Genomic DNA, 27,015 nt, shown 5'->3' with positions numbered 1-27,015 from the left:
AACTCAACTGCTGAATGTTAAGAGGCAGGACCTGAAGAGGGTAAACTTAGCTACCGAGGTTGTCAGGAGCGCCGAGGTATGCAACAACCTGGAGAGGTTACTCAACAATTTTCCACCGGAAGACGTTACAAGTCAGAAGGTCGGCGCATCACCCGGACAATTGGGTCAACTCCTTTACTTGTCAGCCGGTACACCAAAAGACCGTTTGACTAAGTAAAGGGGGGGCAGCTGTAGACCCCTAAAATTGTCCGGGTCGGAAATAAAGCTTGAAGACTCTCGAAGACTGAAGGAAGATCAGCCAGAAGGACTCCTGGAAGGCCCTAGGAGGGTTCTCTGTAGGTCTAGAGGTCTCAGAATAGCCCAAAATAAGGAAGTGGAGGGAATGAAGCCCAATACGGCCGTACTAAACTTAATACGGCCGTATTGAAGCTTCAATACGGCCGCAGTGAACTCAATACGGCGTATTGAAGTTTCTGAAACTTCAATATGGCCGTACTGAAATCAATACGGCCGTATTGAAGCTTCAATACAGCCGTATTGAACTCAATACGGCCGCATTGAAATTTCTGAATTTCAATACGGCCGTATTGAACTCAATACGGCCGTATTGAAGTTCAAAAATTTCAATACGGCCGTATTGCTTCCGTAGGCCGTATTGCGCCTATTCCCTATAAATATGACGTCAATTGGACGTCATTCCACACTTTTTCAGATAGTTTTAACCCTCTCCTTGAGTATTCTGGGGTTTTTGAGCAGTGTTCTGCCCTAGAAATCACTTGGAGAGTTGATCCGACAAAGTTCTTGAGCCCCGAGCCATTTTGCTTGAGGATCGAACCTAGTCAAAGGGAAATCCTCCGGATTTCCATAGTTAAAAGTTTTTTAGGAAGGAGCGAGCGAGCTTGTAGAGCGAGGGAACGCCAAAAAGCTTCTCAGTTTCACTCAATATATAAAAGCACGCTTCAAGAGGTTTCTTCTTAAATCCTTCCTTTTACTGCTTTCTGTGTGCATATTTAAACTGTCATCATGTAGATAGTTAATTTATAATTGCTTAGAATAAATAGGGGTAATTTAGTAATTTTACGCTGTTATTTTAGAAAATAATCTGTCATAGGGAACCCGAAAGGGGCGCTGTGGGGTGCTAACACCTTCCCCACGCGTAACCGACTCCCTTACCCAACTCTGGTTGTAATGGCCAAAGTTGATTTGTAAAAATCAATTGCCTTATCCCTTTTTCCAATGTTTTGAGTAAAACATTGGTGGCGACTCCACGAACCCCTCCTTTTGCGAAAACCACTAATCCATGGAGGGTCCCGCTTGGGATTAATATGGATTGGTGAATCATTTAATAAAATTGCTCGTTTGACAAGGTCTCAGTTTGAGAATACGTCATTCTAGCAATCCATATTTTTAAACAAATAAACGAGTCCAACCATCCTTCGCGAATGCCGAAAGCCCGTTCGGGCCGGTGGCGACAGGATACAATTGTAAAGTTTCTGTTTTTTAAATTTTGTTTCAAATTGGTTGGATGTTTAGGAGTGTTTTATATGTGAACCGTTTTACTCAAGTTATAAATAATTTTCTTCTTTATTATATTTGTATTATATGTTGAGGTAGTACAAGTCATAAATACAATGCTATTCTATAAATGGAGTTTGTGTGGCTATTCATTATTTATTTCATTCCATGAGCTAGAGTGAGAAGTGTGTATGGCTATGCTTTGTTATATGTCTTGTTTGTGTTTGACTATTTGATTTACGTTCTTACAACGTGAGTTAAAGTGAGATATTTTTCACTTTCTTTGTCTTTGTTATTGCTCTTGTGTTGATTTTGCAACTGATGATCAACATGACCCTAAAGATATTGGCAATGAGGCTTAGGCTTCATGTTGGATTGCTCTGATAAGATATATGATATCGGGACATAGTTAGAAGCTTTCTACGACTAGACTAGGATGTTGTTTTGTTAAATTATTTTGAAAAATATTAGTTTTATTTCCTTGTAATTTCAGCTGAGTATGTTATTTTGTTAAGTTAATAATGTGATGTTTCCTACTTGAATACATTTAGTTTTATTTATAAAGTTATGTTATTCAATTTTTATTATTTGTGTATTATAGCATGTGGGGTAGAAGGTATCACAAATATATACTTGACAAAATATGTCCTCAATTATATTAAACTTTCTTCATATTTTTTAAGGTTTCCTACTTAATATATATACATTTCTATTTTTTTTTTCTTTATTTTCTCTTATGCATCTATGACCTTTATGAAGTATAAACATGATATATAGTTATACTAATGATATAAAGTTAACTTTTTTTTTTCTCATTTGAAAGATAATAAAATTATCTACAATTCTTATATTACAGAGAATATGAAATAGTTTTCTAACTTTGACAACTTACTATTTATTCACTAATTTGATCATATCTTGAGTTCTAAACATCTTTTTGAGTAATTCTAAAACCATTAGTTATGTAGCATCTAATGCTCAAACTCTTATAAATACCAATAAGCCTAATTATGCGTTTAAAAGAAGAATGTTTGTGGCTAAACCTAGCACATCTATGTTACACTTAAGACGACCATAAACATATTCAACTAGGTCATGTTCAATTTCAATGCACGTTCAACTTACACCCATGCTTTTAGGGTACCATCCCAATTGTGAAAGCAAACCCATCATCGAACTCAATTCAATCAAAAGTACAATGATCAAGTATACAATAAGCATAACACATACTCCTACCAAATCACATATAGATTCAACACAACTTTTGAGTGTTCAAAATCCCTCCAAAACTCACATCATAGAACTTACAAGATTGAGGGACAATTCCACTACCCACATTTATTTCACATGAGTGAGATAGTTTCACTATCCCTTGCTTGGAAAATGCTTCTATGAAGGTGAGAACGCTACAGTGTGATCTCTTTCTCCGCCAGATCCAAGCTCCTCTACATAAGGTTTATAACAAAAGAAGAGTATTCAAAGAGATAAAATAAAAGATAGGAATATTAGGAGACTTTAGAGACCAAACCTAATAGTTTAAACATTTTTTATTTCAAAAACACAAGCTATCGGTTTAATCTTTTTATTTTCAAAACTATTCTTATAATACTTATAACTATTATTTTATTGAAGCTAACATCTAATTTTAAAATCATTTTTACACTATAATTAGTACTTAATTCAAACCTATCAACTTATTTTTAATTTTCAAAACACCTTAATTAATATTTTAATTTTTTGTTTTCTTTTATTTAAGAAATCTGGGGTGTTATAAAAGAAAAAAGAGTAGTGTAATATTTTGCATTTTTTATAGGGGTATTAGTATAAAAAATATTTTGTTAATAATTTTATTTTTTTTAATGAAACTTAATAATGTTTTAGTGAAAATTAAATTTAAAAGATAAGGAGTCATACATTAGAGTGTCAAGGCAAGGACCTAAATTTTTTAGAATAAGAAAAGAGAGAAATATAATATTTGTGTATCTTAAAGAAAGAAATGTAATCTACTAAAAAAATAATGAAATTAATTAATTATTTGAATATTTATTAGTTTATATGAAATGAGTTTAATTGTAATTGAACTAATAGTCTACAAAAATTTTTAAACTATCAACTATTAAAATATCATTTGTGTTACTTTTTAAGATAGTTGTTATGAAAGTCAAGAAATTTATCATAAATAATGTGAAATAAAAAAAATTATACTTTCAATTATTTCAATTAATTTCTTTTGAATGAGTAAAAATTTCGAATCTGGGATAAATAAAAAATTAAAAGTTTACATTATTACGATTCTTCTTCTAAACTTCCTCCCAAATTCTATCTTTTCATCTTTAAATAATATCAAACTATCTTACCTTATTCTTGATCTTTTGACCCTTTGTCAATTTTAATTCTTCAGCGTGATTTTCTAAATATTCCTTTAATTGTTCGTCTTTCATGGTCTCTATCATACCAACCTGTGGAAAAATAAAGACTTCAATAGAAAGAAATAAAACAAAAAAGATTCAGAAATTTACATTTACCGTGTAGACACGCCTATTTTGAGAATTAAAGAGCTTGAAAAATATTAATTAACTGAAAAAAAAAACTAAAAATTTGAAAGTAAAGTTATGGTGAAAGAACTAAAAGAAGATATACGTACCCATGTCTTAAGGTCTTCTATTTCCTTCCTTAAAACCTCTATTTCTTTTTGAGCAAGTTCTATCCTCTTTTTCAATGACATTGATTCCATCTTTTCTTCATTTTCTAGTTTCTTCTTTCTTCCTCCAATCGAATTTATCATGATTTTGCTTTCTGGTCAATAAAACAATTATATGTGTGACTTAATGAAAGAATTGGTCAACCAATTAGATCGATTGAGAAGGCCAATTATGCAAGCAAAGAATATGTTATAAGAAAAAAATTCGCAAGTATATATGTTAATACATACTACCTCCGTTCTATTTTAATCCTCATTTAAAATTGTTAAACACGAATTATGAAACATAATAAATTTTTCTATTTTTTATTAAATAATTATGATGTTTTTATTATATTTTCTTTCATTTTTCTCGATAATAAATACATACATCTGGTTAATGTTTAAATTAATTAAAAGTTAGGTAAATGTAAATATATAATTAACAAAAATGTAATTAATTTTTTTAACTTTAAAAAGATAAATAAATAGAAAAAAAGTTCTATAAAAAAAATAACAATTAAAAAGAAACATAAGTACTTAAACAAAAAGGAACATTAAATATTTTTTTTTGATGAGTTATGATTTTTTTGAATGAGTAAAGAACATTGAATGTGAATGTGAAGAAAGAAAGCAATCTTGGCATTTTGCCAACTATAGATAATGACTATTACTAACAAATGTGGTAACTATTAATGACTTCACATTGACGTAATTATTGTAATTCATTTGACTATGCAATTAATGCTTTTAATTATATTATTTATTGTTTTGGCTTCAGACCTTAATATGCCCATACTCTTGTTCTAGCATCAACGCCAACGAGTATCAAACTCGATTGAAATATTTGATGTAACATAATATATAGATGTTAAGTTTTAAATAAAATGGTCATCAATTTAATTATAAAAGTAAAAAATAATTTATTCTCCAACATTGTAAATATTTTTTTACCATCATTTAATTGAAATTCGTCATATATTATCTTCATTTAATAGTGTTGTGTGTAACACTACATTACATTTGACTCAACCCAAAGTTGACTGATTTTATTTATTTTATTTAATAAAACCAATAAATTTTTATCTCTCAAATAACATTCGGCTAAGAAATAATTAATTTTAATATTATATTTCATAAAGACATGTTTTGCTGGGCAGCTTTAAAAAAACGATTTTATGACAAGGCCTTATTCGGAGTGTCATAACTCTCTCATCTGGAGATCTTTTCCAGATCCTAAACAAACACAAGAAAGTAGAGATTATGCTCTTTAAATCCATGTGAAGACTAAATGAAATGTTTGAAAAAGGGAAGTAAAAATACAACTTTTCCACGCAAAATGCTTAAGTTACTATAAGACTCATCATGCACCATTTTTCTTTCATCTTTATACTACTTATTCCACACCATTGTTGAACCATACAAACTCATAAAATTTAACAAAAACATAGATCCAAAAAATTAAATGTACAGAATGTGGCATGCAAGCATTTTTAAAACACAGGAACATTTATGGTGTGTTTGGATGAAGAATTTTACAAATTCAAAGAATTTTAAATTCTTGGTATTTGAATTACTTTGATTTCAATTTCTATCATTCTTAAAATATTTTGTTTGGATAAATCAATTCAAATTTCTTAAATTTTAAATTATTAGGTTGGATATGATAATTTGATTCCACCATGATAAAATTAATTTAAAAAATATATTTATATGTTGAAATTTTTAAATTAAATTTTATAAAAATAAATATTAGCTAATTTTTAAATATTTAATAATTCTAAAAATTAATATTAAATAATATTTAATAATTATAAATATATTTTGAATATTCAATAATTAAAAACATGAAGAGATAAGAGATAAGATAAAATATACAAGTGAAATAAGAAGAAAAAAATATGAAGAATTTCAAATTCTTACTCTTTTGGAAGAATTTGAAATTCTATTATTTCAAGGAATTTTATAAATGCTTGAATTTCAAATTCTTTAGAAATTTTTCATCTAAACAAGGTATATCACCTCAAAGAATTTGAAATTCTTCAAATAAATGAATTATTCCATTTAAATTCTCCATCCAAACACACTATTATAGATATAACAAAATAGATAGGCGGTAAAATTTCCATATTTTTAACCAAACAAAAAGGATCAAACAGTTTACTAATATAATGATTCATTCACATATACAAGAATCTATAAAATCAATTAAGAGTGAGAGGATTTTGGGAGCCAAAACCTTTCGCATCTCGCCCATAGAAACAAGACTATGATGAAGCAAAAATCCCTCCCCACCCATACCTCTCTTAGGTGTGACAAGTAGTGGGAGGATCTTCCTATCCATTTTTTTTCTCCCTTCTATCAATACTTTCTCTCACTAGCACTCTCTTAATTTGAAATTTTTTTTAGACTTTGGAATGGTAGCAAGGGGCATTAGAGACGGTCTCTATTTAAAAAGAGGTGGGAAGGTTCTAGAAAAGTTACAGCTAAAAGGGGTCCAAGGAGGGTGATAGGATTCCTAGGCAACTACACACACCTTCTCTTGTTGGTACACAATTCCTTAAGGAATTTAGCATATTTTGGAATCTGTCAGATAGCATCAAGGAGAGGAATATTGACTTTCACCTTTTTAAACATGTCTAGCAGCTCATTATCTGCCTCAAATATCTTCTTTGTTGCTACTGCTCTATTTGGGAAAGGAAGAGGAATCTGATTTTTCACAGCTACTACATCATCATTTTTTTTTTCTACAATGACAATTGAAGAATCAAAGTCTAGTACTGCACTTAATTGCTACTTTGGAAGTTGTGGTAACTCCTTGCCACTCCTCAAGATAATGGAACTAACATTCCCTTTTGGATTCATGACTATTTGGGAAGGAAGATTACTAGAACCTTGTGATTGGAGTTGATTGATTGTAGTGACCAATTATCCAATCTTAAGTCTTCATATCTTGGACATTGGCAATCATATTCTTGTTGAAACTACATGTTGTTGGCAACCATCTGTTGCATCATGTCTTTAAATGAAAGACTACTCTTTCATGTAGGAGGAGAAGGTTGTTGTTGCTTGAATGGAGGCTAGTACTTACAAGTTGGAATGGTATTTGTTGTTGTTGTTGTGGTTGTTTCCCCATTTCAAGTTTGGATGATCTCTCCAACCAAGATTGTATGTCTGAGAGTGAATTATAATTTTGTTATTGTTGTTGTGGAGGTCTATATTGTTGACTATCTAATGTACATTCTAGAAACATTAGCATTTGTTTCTTATAACATAGGACATGCATCTGAAGGATGTTTTTTGGAAGCACAAATGCCACATACTCTTGCTAGAAACTTGATTACTGCACTTTCATGTTGTTATTGGCCAATTGCTAGATGCCTCACCATGGTCATTCAACTTATTTCCCCACCTTTGATTATTTGTATCAGAAACAAAACCAACACCAACACTAGCACTAGTTGCCAAGTTATTTACTCCCTTAACATCTCATCTGAATACAAATTGTTGAGTATTAGATGTCATGTTTGTAATGAGTTGCCTTGCAACAAGTGGTATTTTATCCATCAATGCTCCTCCATTAGCTGCATTAATCATGCTCCTATCCATCAATACAAATCCCTCATAGAAATATTCCAGTAACGATTGCTCACTAATTTGGTGATGAGAATAACTGTCACACAACTTGTTGAATCTCTCCTAGTACTCATACAAAGTCTCACCATTTTGCTATCTTATTCCATAAATCTCTTTTCTAATTATTGCAGTTCTAGGGGTAGGGAAATTTTTTTTAAGGAACTATCTCTTCATCTCATGCCATGTAGTGATGGTTACTGGTAAAAAGTAAAGTCAATCTTTTGTAGCACCATCCAAAGATAAAGGAAATGTCTTCATTTTGACATGATCTTCTAGCACTCCTTGAGGTCTCATGGTGGAACAAACTTCATAGAACTCCTTTAAATTCTTATGAGGATCTTCAACTGCAAGTCCATGAAACTTAAACAAATGGATTGGCTCATATTTAAGCTCGTAATTAACTTGATTTTTAGGATATTGGACACACCATAGTTGATACACAACATTAGGTGTAGTCACTTCTTTCAAGGTCAACTCACGATTGTTATCCATATTTTTAGTTTTAGAATTTTCAGAATTATAAGAATGAAAATCAGAAATAAAAGGATCAACAAAACTAGGACTAATAACTATAGGACTAGTAACTACATTATCATTATTCCTAACTTTTAACCTATGAAGTGTTATTTCTATCTCTAGATCAAAATCACACAAAACTCCAAGATTAGAACTAGTCATACATAACGGAACACATACAAGGCACACACATAACTACAGAATTGAAAAGTCAACAAAAAGTCAAAGTCAACAAAAAGTCAAATATACATGTAACAAATCCTATAACATTGAAAACTCTACCAAATGAATTTTAAAAAATATTTCAACACTAGAACATCATTTCATATCATATTTCCTATTATTTTTAATTTTTTTGATGATTTTTAAAAATGTCAAAAACAAAAAAAAATTGAAAAGTGGTTTAAACAAAGGAATTTGGCAAAAATGACCCTCACTACCTACAATCGCCTTGTGATATGAGCACCTTGATGCATGAATTTTCGATGCATTTTGGCAAAATTTCAACTCAATCAAAGCTACTTCAACCAAATGACCAAAATACCCCTATTAGAAATTTTTTTGAAACTTCTAAAAGATGAAGGAATTTGGCAATTCTAAGATCAAATTACCTCGAAAAGGGGTTAGTTTTCTTAGAATCACGTTTTACCTTTGGAAACCAAATTTCACCTCAATCAAACAAGAAATGAAAATTCTAACTGGGGTCTAGAGACGAAAAATAGATATATCATTGATTTGTACTACTCCTACTAGTCCTTTGTTCTCCCCTATTTTCATCCTATGTTAAAGACCAAAATAGAGACAAAAAGAAAATAGAGGTAGATATAGAGATAGATATAAAAAGGAAAAAAAATCAAATCATTAACACTCAACACAAAGATTAGTAGATACAAAAACAATTAATCAAATAGTTAATAGGCATGATGAAATCATAACACAGTGACTTATGTCCTCGACAAAGACACCATTTTGATAGCATTGCCGAATCACTATCAAAAGTAAACTAGATTTTCCTTAAAAATTTACAATACAAGAAATAACATAGGTCATTCTTCATAAAGATACAAGCACATTTAATTCGTATTTTACCACACAATTAGCAAAGAGATGTTTAATATTTCAACACAGTATTTAATCAACAAAATAGAGAATTAAAAATCAGAAATTTAATCGGAAAAATATCAATTCAAGTTTCAATCCATACGGTAAAATTTTCACAGTTCAACAATAAATTCAAACTCTCAATCAACCTAATTCAACACAAACTTAATCAAAAACACAGTTCTAAGTCTAGATCCATGAATTCCATCAAAACATGAAACACAATCATAATCTCACAATTTAAAAAAAAAAAACCACCAAAAATGGTATTTCCAGTATTTAAAATGGTCGTATCTACATGCACCAAAACCAGTTTGTAGCAAATTTTATCTGGTTGCTGGTATTTGCTACTAGAAACCATCACAAAATGCAATTTAGTATTGTATGTATTCAACAAACTCGGCGGTTTGAAACAGCCACAAAATGCTATTTTTTTCTCCATGTTACAACTACTTATGGCAATTATACACTGCCACAAAATAGAACTTTTTTCTACATGTATTCAACAATTTCTGGCAATAATAAACCACCAAAATATGGATTCATTTTTCCTTTTCTATTCATATTTTGGACAGATTGAAACCCCTAAAAATAACCTTTGGTGTTATTTTTTATTAACATTTTGGTGGTACACTTCTATTATAATAATATCGTGGCTATCATCTAAAATTTCCTTAATGGAAAAGCACCTTAATAACAACCAAACTTTAATTTGTTGTCCCTGCAACTTTCTTTTTTAGCATAAAATGTCAAATGTAGTTGTTAGCGTCGTATACCATAAATGTACCCTTTTCTAAATTTCAGGTATTTTATCCTATTACGTATCTCAAAAAACTTTGAATAAAAAAAATTATACTAGACCATTTCATATAAGAAAGATTTTTATCAAAATAGAGAAGAAAAATATTATTAAATATAATTTCAACATAATTAATTGCCTGATTCACACTTGGTCAATTATGCACGGGACTTAATAGAAATAGAATATGAAAATATAATTGTCCTCATATTTTACACCATAATAGTCTCCAAAAGAAAAACAAACATATAAATGAAGAAGAGTTTTGTCTTTGGCCAACCAAAGCGGAGAAACAAAGCTAAGGGCCATGGACATAGAACCCCCACCTCTAAGATTTACAACTACAACGAAATGAAATAAGGCAAAAAGGAAAGATATGAATCTGGTCTCTATTATTGTGTTTCTGGTCATAGCTGATTAAGAATCAACAGATCGAGTGAATGGCATGTGGCAATTTTCTTCTTAAACTTTTCTTTCATAATTCTTTTTGAATTTGATACATAGTTATACCTATCTGATTCCAACCATCAAAAGGAAAGATGGATATTATTTACTCTATGTATTATTTCATCTTTTCTCAAAATTTCATATAATAGATACCTTTCCAATATATAATCTACAATAGAGCTACACAAACTGTAGCTTAATTACTATATCCTAACAAAAACAATAGTGTTTATGACTCTCTGACTGCTTCCTTAGATGTGATGCTAGAGAAAATTTTATCTAAATTTTGAACATATGCTAAAGCAGATCTGACATACTCATGATCCTCCCATGAAACATCGAACAATAAAATTTTTAAAACTTTTACCACTTGCTTCTCATCTTGAAATGTGCTCTATGATGAATCCTACCTAAAGGTGAAGAAAAATTAGGTTTGCATAAAAGGAACACAAATAGTCGCAAAATAAAAAAAATAAAAAAAATAAACACAATAAAATCCAAAAGCAAAACAAACCATGAAACTTAAGAGCTTTGAGAAAGAATTTTATTACCGAATGATAGTACGAAGTTCTAGACATGTTGGAGAGGCTCTTGGCAAGAGCAACAGAAGTCTAAATAATATAAAATAAGAACCGGAAACTAACATGGTTAGTTTGCTAAATAGTTACACAGCAGAATATGCTAAGCAAATTCTAAATATATATTTATGGTATTGTTCATTGGATATTCATGATAGAGTGGTTTTATGAAGTCTAGAAAACCATTTTTAAGTAAAGTGCAGCTTTAAAGAATGTATGCTAAATGCTAACACATTACATTTTATCATTAGATTGGTCTTAGGTGGCGGGCAAAAAGAAAGTAATGTTAGATAAGGGTATTAATTATTCTTTCATTGGCTAGTATTTCTTAGTATTGATTTTCTCAGTTCTTTCACTTTAATCAGAATTGAAATTTCATTTCGTTAATTCGCATAATAAAGATTTGCATTATTTGTTAACGAAAATAACTGAGGTAAAATTATAGTCATGGTCGAAGAAAAAAAAAACTCAATATTCCTAATTCCTATACTTTTTTCAGTTCAACTTGTTTCGAGTATGAAACAAGAGACAGTTATCTCAAAAGGAAAGAATTATGATAACCAAAATGCAAAACTTACAACAATAAAATGATATCAGTTAGCATCACTTAACATAGTAATTAACTACTTTCATGTCTATTACAAGTAATTCCTTTTCTTTGAATGGAAACAAATATAACAATTGACTTCCAAAAAATAGCACCCTATCTTAAAATTATTGCTGAAACACAGTTTTGTGAGGCCTAACCTTTAAAAGTAAAGACCACCTATGAAAGGGAAAATAAAAGTAACATTAAACATGAAATCACTTGCAGGATTTCAACTTCTTGAAGTATCAAGCAACATACCCTGTCTACTTACTTTTGGTCACTCAAGGAACAAATGAAGCAGAAGTCAAAGAAGTGAAGGATATATACTATGTGACTCCAACCAATATTAACCTTGTAGTAATTGCATACAAAATCAGATTCAAGAGACATGTTAATTAAACTAAGTTGATCTAATACAATCGACGCAATTCATCAAACACAAAGGTGATATGAAAAAGAATTATATTACCTTGATCCCAAGATTCTTGTGCCAATACTGGCAATCAGCAACACCACCATTGTCCCAAGCATAAACCATTTTTTTATACAAATTTTATATTTAAGAGGGCTAAAAACATGAATAAGTGATCTAATTAACAAATAACAATAGCAAGAGTGAAGGGTCAACATGGTGAAGGTGACCAGCCACATGATTACACAAATCTAAATAAATCTTTCCAAAAATTAATAAGAATACATGGGAAGACATAAGAGTTCACGTGCCTAGAAGACCAAAGCAATGCAAAATATGATTATCATGGAGACATGATTGTTAATCCTGCCAAAAGCCAACCCATCTTTTAGATTTTTCATATATACATGTTTCAGACATGACTTGACCAAGTGAATCCAATCTTGACAAGACTTTAATACATACAGTTATTATTATGTGAAGTTTGAAGATAAATTATCTACTCACAAAAATTATCAACAAATACATTATGTAATGCTTATAGGAAAGTTGATGTTATGTAAACATGAATTTCCAAGGGATGCAACATATACACGTGCATAAAACACCAGAAAAGATTTTTAAAATGTCCACAAGCTATTTGAAAATGTATGTTTTATAAAATATATTAAATATGCTCACATAATAATTATTAATTGATCATGTACCTCAAGAGGATGAGAAGGTGTGATGGATTTCATTTCTGTAGGAACCATAGACTCAGAGTGTCTTACTTCTAATTTTTCATTTGAAAATCTATTGATCACAAAAGCACACGTTAGAATAAATGCAAAATTTTCACATGAATAATAATGCAAGAAAAGTTGGAAATGTTCTTATTGTTTTAGTCTGTTGAAATTAATCAGTCTCGGCATTTCATGGATAAGTTGAAAACATATAGCCCATTTAACCTTCAAGAATGATTACTCAACTAAAAGTTATGCTTATAGAACAGTTGATCTAGAGTCCCCTTGTATTACTTGATAAATGAATCAATCAAATATTTTCACACAACAGTATAACTCCATCAAGGATTTGATCATGAATGACAAATTAAAAGGTAAACAAAAAAATTAAATCCCCTGCTTCTTTTTTCGTATACTCTTTCCATTACAAAACAGAGAACCAAATCCAAAAAATTTAGCAATGCCTTTGAGAATATAAGCTTGTGGTAGATTCAAAACAGGACTAATTCTAACACCATTACTACTAGAAGATCCACCATTTTTCTTGAGACAAATTATAAAAAAAAATGTACTTGAACTTGAAAAGGAAGATGTTGACCTTCTACAGGAAACAGATGCAGCCCCTAATTATGAGTTTTCCTCATTGAAAGTTCAATTTGCTTTGGATTCAACGCCAAACCCTAATTCAAGGTTTTAAAAAGCAGTCCACAACCACAATTGCAGTCATAATATCAAGGTTTTCATGGTCTCCACCACTACATTCCAATTTGTCACTACAATTGTAGCCGCAAAAGTCACATTTAATTTGCCAGCAATTTTCCACAATCACGAGGAAGCTACAATTACACGCTGAGTAGAGAGAAGAATTACATTAACTTTGAAACCATTATTTGTTGGGGAAGACAAAGGAGAATGAGAGTTTGGTGTTTCTTCGTCACGCATCAAGTCATCAAGAGCGATTTCTTTGACTAGCAAAAAACAAAGAGTTAATAAGTGAACCTAGAAAGTGGAGAGAAAAAAAATAGTAATATAATAAACCCTTGTAGGTGAAAATCTGGACCACGTTCTTAGGCTTCTTCCTTCTTACAGCAACGTCTTCCATCAAATGATGAAGACTCAAAGTAGTAAAGGGAACATCTTTTCGCGATCATCGAGTTTGAGGCAGGGGCAACCATTTTTGAATGTTGTAATGGGATGTATTGGATTACGATTTTAAAAAATTATTTTAGTCGAAAAAAGTTACGTGGATTTTAAAAGATTTTGTAAGATTTTCGTGACTTTTAAGATTTTGTAGGATTCTACAATACTTTCAATCAAGATTTTAATGAATTATGCAAGACTTTTAAGTTAGGATTTTAATGAATTTTGCGGGACTTTGTGAACTTTACTGAATTTCATAAATTTTTGACATAGCATAAGAATTCAAGATTTTTTTTCACATACATTCAAATTTAAAAAGAGTCAAATATAAAAATAATAAAAAAATAATAATGTCTGAATAAATAATAATAATAATTTTTCATAATATTATGTCGTTCTAAATAGAATTCAGTTTTACCTACGTATTCATAGTTATACTAGTCCTCCAAACATTAGTATCTTTTCACTCTTGCTCCTGTATTTTAATAATAGGCTCAAAAATATGATTTTTATTAATCAGTAATGTTGAAGATGAATGTTCGTCCATCACTTCAATTGGAAATTCATCATAATAACATTCTTTACGAAGAAAGTTATGTAGTCTCACACCTGCTAAAAATTATTTTAAACATTTCAAATTTTTTATAATTTGTGATTTAAAATATTTTATTTATAATTTTATAAATGATTAAAATAAATAGTGGGACAACTACCCTACTCTCTTATAACTAAATATGTCTCTTCATTTTATATCGGTACTAAAGTAGAAATTTACAAACATCAATTGGGAGAAATAAAAATATCTGAAATTTGTTACAGGTACAAAATAATTTTTTTTAATTTTTAATTGCTTTCAATTATTCACTCGTGAAGAAATATTTTTAGTATTGAATTTTAAGATACTGCAACGTCTTATGTTATTTTTTTTTTAAATATAAAAATCCTAATTTCATAATATAAAAATTAAAAAAATTAAATTCATAGTAAAAAAAAGAAATAAAATAATTGTTGAGTCATAAAAGGGGAATGATAACAATAACAAATTCAAGAGAGGGAGAGAGATCGCAGTTTTTATGTTGAGAGGGTTCTTCCAATCTTCCCCCAACTTAGATCCATTTTTATCTCAGTCTACTTACAGAAACCCTAACTCAAATTCATCTTTTACACACACACACACACACACACACACATATATATATATATATATATATATTATTCTAATAAATCTAAATTGATTACAAGGTCTTGAAGATCTATAGTTGATTATAAATTTTAGTATTTGAAGAAGGGAAGTGTGAGTATGATTAAAATATAGTATACTATTTATTTTATATATTATTTATAAGATGTAGTATGGTTGGTAAATAATCTTTTCCTTTAAACATTAGTTGGGACTTCGGAGTTCAATCCTTAGTCCTATATATGTATGAAAAAAATAAACATTTGTTTAAATAGATATGAGTATCTACAAAATTTATATTAAGAAAATGTACGAGTCCTATTGTCCAAAAAAGATAAACTATGAAAGGATTTTAAAAAAAATTACATTTAACGAAGGATTAAATTCATCATCTAATACAAATTATGATATTTTCAATTTAGTTAATATCTTATAAAAAAAATTAGTTAATAGTGTATTTACAAAATCAGCTTCATGCGTTTGTGTGTAAGTCAAACTAATCACGAATTAAATTTGTAACAGTCGAGTCATGAATAAAAAACTGATCGAAGTAGCTATTCAAGTTTAAAATTTTGAACTTTTGTTTTCAAAAAAGATAAAAATAAAAAAATTTAATTATATTTATGTTCCTCTATTATTTTCATTTGGACTAAATTACACTTTTCTGTCTTCTATTTTTATCAATTAATAATTTTTTTATTTTAAAACAGAAATATTTAGTCTTTTATTTTAAAAAATACGATGTTTTTTATACTTCAGTCAAATTAAAATTAGTTGATCATTTAACTTTAACAATTTGGAGATAAAAAAATTAAAAAAAATCATTCAAATAAGTTTTAGTGATGAAATTAATGTCAATAACACTTTAAAATAAATACAAAGAAAGATCTTTTATATATATATATATATATATATATATATATATATATATATATATATATATATATTCTTATGTATCACATTATTAAATATTACGTTAATTTAATGATGATAAGTTAATAAATAATTAAAATTTAATGCTCAATGAACATCAAAATGATAATAAAACTAAAAATTTTGTATTTTTAAAATAGAAAAATTAAATGTCACTATTTTAAAATAAAAAGATCAAAATTATATATTAAAAAAATAGAAGAATCAAAAATATAATTGATTATTTATTTTTAAAATTTGGTACCCTAATTTTTTCCTAAATCTGATCATCTTCCACTATTTTAATAGTCGAATCCATCCTATCCATCTATTAACTTGATATATATAATATTTTCAAAAATGATATTATACTATACATCCACATCAATACTTTCCTACCCAAATTGATAAACCAAAATTTCACGGTTAAATTAGTGGAAACCAAATTCATAAAAAAGGAAAATAAAATCGAAAAATGACTAAAATAATATCAAATGTTCAAATAGATAATTAAATATACATAACTAAACGAGTCTTAGAAGAAAAAAAATAGACATGAATAATACAGTCCAAACTTTATTGTCAAGATGCATGCTCATATCTCTAAGAAATCAATCCGAAGTGATTTTAGTACTATTTCTTATGGAACTTCCAAACCGAAGCCATTATCACATTGGAGGAGCTTGAAGACTTCAACTTGCTTGTGCTTTGAACCTATAATGTAATACCAAAACAAAATCTTTAAAATTTGAACTATACTTATAATAGTATTCAGCATTCACCTTGCACAGTTCAAACATCTACACCTTCTGTGGAGTCTGTAAAATACTTTTTACTTGTAAAATTATTTAACCTTAAGAATTGAAGGGGTTTCAACTGTTTAGATCATTTTAAAAGAAAATTAGTTACTTTTATTTATTATTTTCAAACTATAGTTGCCAACCTAATGCAACGCAGCACTCTTGTTCAAATTTATTTTGCCTTTGCCAACTATGAATGGTCCAACAAAATTGGAAACAAGTGCCCCCACAAGTAAAACAAATAATGGAAATCATTAACCGTTTGAATATTTATTAATTTATTTTGAAATGAGGGTAATTATCATCATCAGTCTAAAATTTTTACATAATTAACTGTTAAAAAATTACCTCTGTATTGATTTTTAACATAATTATTATAAAAATTAATAAATTTATCATGGATAATCATAAGTTGCCATCATTGTAATTTTTATCGATAAAAAAAATTATATTTTCAATAATTTCAGTTAAATTCTTTTGAAAAATTATTTTTTATCTATAAAAATTATAATTATGATAAGTATTGAGACACTTTGTGTCTTTATTAAAAATAAAATAAAAATAAAAATTAAATAATAAAAATATGTTGATCTAATTGATATTATGATTAGTCCATTAATTTTAAGTTTTTTAAATTTGATAAAAAAAATATTATTTTTCCTAATTTTTTAAAATAAAAGGATAAAATGATCAACAAAATGTGGAGATCAAGATTTGAATTTAAGATTTTGTGTATCTTATCTCATACTCAACTTCTAGACAAATTTTAATGAATCAAATTCTTTTGAAATTGATCCAAGGTAAAAATTTTAAATCGGAGGTAAATAAAATTAAAAGTTAACTGTAGTACAATTCTTTTACAAAACTTCATAGAATTGTTTTGCTTTTCATCTTTAAAATAATATCAAAGTATCTTACCTTATTCTTGATCTTTTGGCCCTTTCTCGATTTTAATTCTCCAGCATGATTTTCGAGATATTCCTTTAATTGTTGGTCGTTCATGGTCTCGATCACATCGATCTATGAAAAAAAAAAATCAACATGTTGAGTAGAAAGAAACAAAGAAATTAAAATTGTTGAAAAAAATATATAATAACAGTGCTGGCACAACTATTTTCATAATCAAAGGCATTCAGAAGTATCAATATAACTAAAACTAACAACAAATTTGAAAGTACTGAAAGAACTAAAAGAGGATATACATACCCATGTCTTAAGGTCATCTATATCCTTTCTTAAAACCTCTTCTTTCTTCTCAGCAAGTTCTTTCTTCTCTTTCCATGACATTGATACCATTTTCTTTTTCGTTTTTTGCTTGCTTCTTATTCTTTCTTCCTCCAACCAAATTCATCATGATTTTGTTTTATGGGCCACAAAATATTTATACATGTGCCATAATGAATGAAATGGGTCAATCAATTAGATCGGTTTACAAGGATGTGCCATCAAAGAATGTATTAAAAAAATTCATAAGTATATATTAATACACATTATCTCTGATCTTAATTATAAATAATATAAGATAAATCATCAAGATAAAAAAAATTAATATAGTTATACTTTTAAAGAATTTTACCATTCCAAATGTATCATTTACTTTAAGTGTTAGTTATATTTAATAATAGTTATAAATAAATGTATAAGAAATAGAATTAACAATCGATTTAAGCTGTTAAAAAAAAATTTAATCATAAATAACTTTAAAAACTAATGATTATTACTAATAATTAAAAATAAAGAAAAATTTAATTTGTTATTTAATTATAATTAGAATCACATATATAATAATATTTAAGAAAAAAAAAACATTGCATGTAAATAACGCAACCTTCTTGGCATTATGTAAACGGTAGTTATTGACTTTTACCGACAAATGTGGTAGCCATTAATGGCTTAACACCGGCCTAATTAGTGTAATTCATTTGACTTTAACATACTTTTATAATATTTATTATTAAGGATTGATATTGAAAAATGCCCAAAATTTTGCTCCAACGTCAACGTTGCAAGTAACAAACCCAATTAAGATATTTGGTATATAACATAATATGTAGAATGCTCAATTTTAAATAAATTTTCATCAATTTAATTATAAAAAGAAAATATAATATTAATTACAATATTTTCGATATGAAAGAAAATATCTATCCCAAAATAAGTGTCAAATTACTTTTTAATGTAATATTAATTATAATATTTTCAATTTATACCCTAATAATGTTTTTTAAATATATATAGTTGTTGTGATGTATCATTCCCTAAACAAATATTAATAAAAAGATAATTTTGTAAAACTCCTACCTCTCTCATTTATTTATCATCTTTTTTGTTCTGTGTAAAAAAGACTATCATGCAAAGAAACTACTTAAAATTTGTCATACATACTATGATTTCTAATTAGTTAAGAATGTATAACATCTTAACATTGTTAGTTCATAGCAATTAAGCTCTTATTAAAATATAGGTATCTTTTTGGATTCTAAAGTGATAATATCATACATAAACAATTGACATTAATAAATAAAAGAAAATGATACTTGTGCAACAACGGGCATGAATTACCTGTGCAATGCAGGGAATTAAACAATGGCTAAAATTATCTAGTAAATTTTGAAAAGAATTAAACTATTAGTAATATGTAGATTAATTTAAATAGTTCAATTATATGGGAAAAACATGATTTGGTTAAATAAAAAAAATTATTATTTAGAAAGAAGAAAATGTATATATACATAGAGAAAGAAGGATTCTACTTAGTCCATTCAATAACTCATGTTTTACATCAAATTAAAACGATCCAACCATGAATTAAATATTCTTAATGTATTGATTAAGTTTGGAAGGTTAATAGAAAACTATTTCATACCTTGTTTCATTAATTCAAATTGATAGATATATGCATACATGATTTATGCATTAAATTTTTTTCATTTAATGGTTAGATTGTTAAAATTTGATATAAAATATGAGTTATTGAGTAAAATAAGTTTAATAAAATTTACTCTTAAGTTTAATAAGACTTACTCTTAGAGTAAGTGGACCCCTTCCTATATATATAATCACATTACAATTATTACAATAGTGAATTAGAAAAAGAAAGAAAGATTGTAATAAATCGTGTGTTCATTGTATATGATCTAATGTTGATACACTTTCATGCAAAATAGTGTTAGAAAACATGGTTGAATTCAAGAAGGGGGTGAATTAGATGATTAAAACATTTACTCAAAAGTTTTCTTGGTTAAAAACTTTTATAAGATTTCCAATTGATTCAATTGCTATTAGCTATTAAAGGGATGATGTCGAACTTGGATTATGCAAAATGCTTATGCAATACCTTATATGATATGCATCCAATTCAGTCAAATAGGTATATGACACTACTAGAAAATTACAAAATAGCGACCGAAATTAGCGACCGAAATTTATCAGTCGCTATTTAGCGACTGATTTAGCGACCGATTATGAAAAATCAAAATAGCGGGCGATTTAGCGACCAAAATAAGTCGTCGCTAGAAAATCGGTCGCTATTTCGGTCACTAAATAATTTTTTATTTTTATTTTTTAGCGACGGAATTAAATTCGGTCGCTATTTCGGTAGCTAAATTATAAATTTTGATTTTTTTTAGCCACGGAATTAAATTCGGTCTCTATTTCAGTCGCTAAATTATAAATTTTGATTTTTTTTAGCGACGGAATTTAATTCGGTCGCTAAATAGTAGTTAAAATTTGTGACGAAATTGAATTCGTCGCTAAATAGTAGTTAAATTTAGCGACGGAATTAAATTCGGTCGCTATTTCGGTTGCTAAATTATAATTTTTGATTTTTTAGCGACGGAATTTAATTCGGTCGCTAAATAGTAGTTAAAATTTGTGACGAAATTGAATTCAGTCGCTAAATAGTAGTTAAATTTAGCGACGGAATTAAATTCGGTCGCTATTTCGGTTGCTAAATTATAAATTTTGATTTTTTAGCGACGGAATTTAATTCGATCGCTAAATAATAGTTAAAATTAGCGACAAAATTGAATTCGGTCGCTAAATAGTAGTTAAATTTAGCAACGAAATTGAATTCGGTCGCTAAATTATAAATTTTGATTTTTTTCGACGGAATTTAATTCGGTCGCTAAATAATAGTTAAAATTAGCGATGGAATTGAATTCGGTCGCTAAGTATTAGTTAAAATTAGCGATCGAATTGAATTCGGTCGCTAAATTAGAAATTTTGATTTTTTAGCGACGGAATTGAATTCGGTCGCTAAATCAGAAATTTTGATTTTTTTAGCGACAGAATTAAATTCGGTCGCTAAATATTAGTTAAAATTAGTGATGAAATTGAATTCGGTCTCTAAATCAGAAATTTTGATTTTTTTAGCGACAGAATTAAATTCAATCGCTAAATATTAGTTACAATTAGCGATGTAATTCTATTCGGTTGCTAAATATTAGTTAAAATTAACAACGAAATTCTATTCGGTACCTAAATATTAGTTAAAGTTAGCGACGAAATTCTATTCGGTCACTAAGTAAAACTTAAAAAAAATTATAAATTGCTTAAAAGTGATGATAATATTTTTGTTGAGTATCAATCTCATTTTCTTTTTTTTGTAAGAGCAAGACATTAATTTATATTAAAAAAATATTTATATGCACTCCTACATAATTAATACCAATAGTTATTTATGTGCAAAAATATTTAGAGGTTTTTTTTACGATTGGATTTTTAGGCAATTTTTTTAATTAGAGTATATGAATTTTAAAATTTCTTATTTATTTTGATCCATATTTATAATATATATTTCTAACTTATGATAACTTTATTTTTAAATGAATTTTTATATTTAAATTTTAAATTAGTATTTTATTAATGGTTGATAATTAGAAAATAAAACAAGGATAAATACATTTTTTGAATTTTATATCTTAGATTTAAGATGAATAAATATATTAAGTTAATTAATAATTTATTTAAAATGTTAAAATTTAATTTATAAAAATAATATTTTAAAAGAGAAGGGTTATAATAACATCGGTGTAACTTTTACTAAGTATTACATCGCTTAATAACTTTATATTAAATGTGAATTTTATAAATTCAACCGTTAGATTGAAAGTTTTTTACTCTTAAATCATATATACAGAATCTTATATGAATTCAAGACGATTTGATACTTCATTCTTGTAAAACAAAATTGACGTAATATATTCATTTCAAATAAAATATGAGCACTTTGATTACTTTTAAGTTGTTGTTTAATTTTAACAAAAATTGATATAAACATATAAAGTGATATGAACTTTCAATCTATTAGTTGGATTTACAAAATTCACATTTAATATAAATTTATTGAGCGGTGTAATACTTAGTATAAAAGTTATACCAGTGTTATTATAAACCTTTTTATTTTAAAATATATAAATTATTACTTAAACTTTTAAATTTATAATAAATAATTTAAATTGTATCATAAAATTAATTTTAAATAGAAATAAGTAGATTGTTAGTTATAAAAGTAAGTATATATATAAATAAAGATTAATTAAATATAATATAATAATTATTATTAGTAATATAATTATTATATATATTATTATGTATTTATAACGGTCCGGATATACCAAAATGATAAGGATCCAAAAATAATATAAGCATGAGATTGGATAGTTGGGGATAACTTAAATGAATTAATTTGTACTACTTATACTAACAACATGCATTTGCTTTTCGGTAGCTTATCTCATAAGAACTTCACAGTTAAGCGTGCTTGACTTGGAGTAATGTAGGGATGGGTGACCTTCTAGGAAGTTTCCAAAAATTGTGTAATTAAGGACAAAACTTGCTAAAAACTTAAGTATTGTGAAATAAAATCCTTAAGAGGCCAAATATGAGTGGTTCATAGCGACCAAATTTGCGACGTCTATAAAATTTAATAAAATAAAAAATAAATATTTAGCGACCGATTTATTCGGTCACTAATTTGGTCTCATGCACTTCAGCGACCAAAATCATTTCAACCATTATTTAGCGACCGAATTAGCAACCGAAAATTTTTCAGTCACTAAATAGCTTAGTGACTGATTAAATTCGGTCGCTAAGGTAAATAGCGACCGATTTTTGCAATTTAGCGACCGATTTTGGTGGTCGCTAAATTACATATTTTTTGTAGTGTGATAAATTAATAAGAATTTCTATTAACAATATTCAAGATAGGATAAGTAAAATTTGTACAAAAATTTATACTAACTCAACCACTATCATTTTTCTTACATGTTCCTCAATCAACTTGATAGATATTCCACTAATCGTTAATCTTTATAAGGTTTTCAATTACAGACACATGCAATATACTTCAAAAAAGAATTAAAGAAACCACTCTTTGAACCACAAGTAGCACCCTATGTAGAAACTTACTACAATTTTTTTTTCCCTTGAGAAACCTAATCACAAAGATTTCATAAGGATATCACTTGATAATAAAAAAACTACATTAAGGTGATATGCAAGCTTAGTAAGAGATTCTCAGTCTTCAATGTGGGTTGATGATGACTCAAAAACTCTAATCCATGATAAAAATATTTCAGGTATTCAACTCTTGTTTTTCCAAAAGAACTATCAAGCATTTGAAGCTTACTCAAGTGTTTAGAAAAATGAAATGATCTCCCACCAAACCTATACCTCAGATCTGGCCTTGGATAGGTTCTCCTGTGCTTGTTCTTTTTCTTGTGTCTGCCCCCAGAGTTCGATTTCAAGTTGTGCTACCTTTGATAATGCTTCCACGAGTTGCTTATCTAAATCAACTTTTGGTGTTTTCGTCAGTTGTGTACTTTTTTTGGCAAATTTATCTTTTAATCGCTCGATCTTCATTTCCTTTTTATTTCACTTCCTTTGTAGAATGTGGACGTAAAGTTTGGATTCCTCGTCCTTTTCTTCCAAGGCTTTTATTTGGGCTTCCAAAATTTCCATTCTCTTAGTGAAGGAATCGACTCATTGCTGCTCGCTTTGGTCCACTGACTTAATTATACCTGTGATCCCTCTTTTGCTTCTCCATTGCTGATAATCATTTGAAGAATCTATTTGAGGTCTATCAAGGTCATTGTCTCTAAAGAGTGGCTTGTTCTAAGCTTCCTTGATGGCATCAATCAGCGACTGTTGCCCAGAGGCGTAGAAGAAACAAATCCCTCTAAGTTCTTCTAGGTTCGGCAAAGTTTGTGTTCTCCCAAGCTGCCTTAATACCAGCCTCGAGGAATAGGCTATGCATCCTCTTAGTCCCATCAATGGCAGATTAGGGAACTTTCCACATCGAATCAACACTTGACTTGGTCGAAACCATGGACACATCCACGTGAAGCTGTTTTCGGTACAGTTCTCCATTTCGGATTTCCAAGCCATAACATACTTCCTTGGTGTGGGAATTATAGGAAATCTTCTTAATGGGTCAAGTAGCTTCCCCATATGATCTTTGGCAAAGAGGTGTGTGTACGCCCACACATAAAGGAGTGGGTTGTAGCATCTCATCTATTTCCCTGATTTCTAATTAAAAAAGTCGACAGTGATCAAGGTGTCGACAAAAACTGCAAGCACAAGGCTCTTTAGGTGCACATCCCAAGCAAAGAAGGCATCGATTGCGACGTGATCTATTACCTTCTCGTGAAAAGGGAAAAGGATTTTCCCAAACAAGATTAAAGCTAGGGTCTTGTTGAAAATCATCAAATCCTTTTGATCAGCTAGAAGAGATAGGTGTCCTTCCAGAATAGAGAGCTTCCAACCTTTGATTGTCCTATTTCCCTCAAGTGTGGATAAATTAGGGGGTAGCCTAATTAACTCAATTACCTTATCCTTGGAGATACGTCCCTCCATCATAGCGTAGACCCCTTCAAACATAGGCCACCTAACCATTAGGTCGTACTCCTCTACAGTGGGTACTATGTCAAAGTGTGGGAATTGAAAACAACAAAACTCGAGTTTCTAGAAGTTCACTAAAGCTCTCATGAAGGCGGGATCAATGGATATCCTTAATAAGTTGAGGATTCTTCCATAACACTTTTTGAAGTCAGCCTTGACTTCTCTTGGCATTAGAGCACATAAGCTATTTACTCTTCGCATTACATAATTCAGAATGTTCACCTTCCTCAATGGTCCATGCATGCTACTGTTTATGCCTTCCATATTCTAAATGAATTTTTATTAATTACTATCCTAAAGAAATACATTACATGTGAATTTCTGCCTGAGTATTATCATGTTTTGTTTGACTAAAGGCTATGATTCATTTTTTTACCATTTTAAAAATAAGCTAACCTATATGATGCTTAAATAGGACATTCGAAAGGGTATTAATTTTCACTTCCTCATAACCCTTATCCATTTAAGAGAAATGAAACAACAAATGCAACAAACATATGCTCAAACAAAGTAATCCACGAATGACACAAATCCATGGTCTATGGTCCTTGTCAAAGAACGTGCTTTGTATAGGAAGGTTCTAATTGTCCCCACTAGTCTTTAAAGGCTCCCAAGGTGCCCCCCATTATAGGGACCCAGTACCTTTGTCACTGTCACCTGAAAACTTTTAAGGTTTGTCACAGTATTTCAGGCTAGAGTAACCGGTTATCACCTTGAGTATGATTTCCAACAAGGCTCGCAATCTATAAGGCTATACTTGGGTCGGTTGTACGTCAACCATTCCCTATGTTTACGCACTCATGCCCTCAAGTATAGAGGGAATTGTTGTGTGCAAGGGTTTGTGTATAGTTGTTTATTTCAACCATTCAGATATAAAGCCACCAAAATAAATACATGCACAACAAACAAAGTAAAAGAAACCAAATATTTGAACTATTGTTCTTGTTTTGCTAGCTTCATCATTTATTTGGGCCTGACCCTATTTCAAATTTCCTAGTGGAATTGCCATCTGTCGAAACCCAAAACATTCTGATTTTGCACACAAATGGTGTAGACTTTCTTTTCAGAAATGTCATCAATTAAGAAATGTCTGGACACCAGACTAATCCCTAACTAATGGTTTTGAAAATAGTTCATGAAGTCTCCACCGATCTTCTGCTCAAAATATCAGAAAAAGAAGAAAAGAGTTTTAAAATACCAAAAGGGCCTTTACAACTAAAATTAGGTTCGGGGGTTGATTACGTGTAAGGAAGGTGTTAGGAACCCTACGACGCCTTGAATCGGTACCCTATAATGAAACTAGCACGATTGCAAACAATAACTCAAATATTAGGTTCCTTTTTTATTAATGATTATTACATGTTCACATGATTCACCCTAAAACACCTACATGATTGCCTTCGTTTATGACAGAAAGAATAAATAGTAAAGAGAGACATGAATTCTAGATTTTAAAGGGACTATTCAAATACAAAATTTCCGGCCCTTAGCACTATGCCCGAGTCTGATATTTATAGGCACATAAATCCACTAGAATGGGCTGTTCTGATTTCAAAATGGGACGTTCTAGACTTTTCTATTATGTGAAAAATTTGAATCTAGAATGGCTCGTTCCCAAAGCGGAATGACCCATTCCAAAATTGAATTTTACACACAACAGACTAGGTTAGAATGGGGCATTCTAACCTTGGGTTATAGGCCTTATTCTAAGCTTGGAACAACCCGTTCTGGGCTACTAATTCTAGCACTTGGTTCTTTGGATCTTTGGATGTCATGTTGGCCTGCTCTGGTGTTGTTTTTGGGTCTTCGAGAGCTTCTTCTTCATGTTGAAAGTACAATGAGAGGGCATGATTAGCTCAACCACCTTTTCTATGGAAATATGTTCTTTCTTAACAATGTAGACCCCATCTAACTTGGGCCACTTGATCATCATGTCGTATTCTTTTATGATGGGGTACCATTTCAAGGTGTGGAATTTCAAAAAAATGGAGTTCCAGTTCCCAGAACTGTACCAAGGCTCTCATGAAGGTAAGGTCAACAACTATCCTCAAAAAATCGAGAATTTGTCCATAACATTTCTCAA

At 29.3% G+C, this 27,015-nt stretch overlaps 2 long non-coding RNA genes and 1 other non-coding gene across 3 annotated transcripts in view; 1 reads left to right on the top strand and 2 right to left on the bottom strand.

Annotated features, from left to right (window-relative positions):
• Nucleotides 1-625: 625 nt before the first annotated feature.
• LOC114916089 (uncharacterized) lies at nt 626-9,498 on the bottom strand. The gene is made up of 3 exons (XR_003804411.2): nt 4,160-9,498; nt 3,873-3,974; nt 626-2,960 (listed from the first exon to the last, which is right to left on the bottom strand). It is a non-coding gene; the product is annotated as an uncharacterized LOC114916089 (long non-coding RNA).
• Nucleotides 7,851-7,957, top strand: LOC114916153 (small nucleolar RNA R71). The gene has a single exon (XR_003804492.1). It is a non-coding gene; the product is annotated as a small nucleolar RNA R71 (small nucleolar RNA).
• A 7,217-nt stretch (nt 9,499-16,715) lies between the features above and the next one.
• Nucleotides 16,716-27,015, bottom strand: part of LOC114916074 (uncharacterized) — a 63,613-nt gene continuing 53,313 nt past the window's right edge. Inside the window, exons 2-4 of the long non-coding RNA XR_014434895.1 lie at nt 18,237-18,351; nt 17,949-18,050; nt 16,716-16,944 (exon numbers count right to left, since the gene is read on the bottom strand). This is a non-coding gene — a long non-coding RNA (uncharacterized LOC114916074). The remainder of the gene's footprint in view (nt 16,945-17,948; nt 18,051-18,236; nt 18,352-27,015) is intronic.

The sequence above is a fragment of the Cajanus cajan genome, chromosome 1 (assembly GCF_000230855.2).
Source record: "Cajanus cajan strain Asha chromosome 1, NIPB_CcT2T_4, whole genome shotgun sequence".
In the NCBI taxonomy this organism is placed as follows: Eukaryota; Viridiplantae; Streptophyta; class Magnoliopsida; order Fabales; family Fabaceae; genus Cajanus; species Cajanus cajan.
This window is presented reverse-complemented; position numbering and strand designations above follow the sequence as displayed.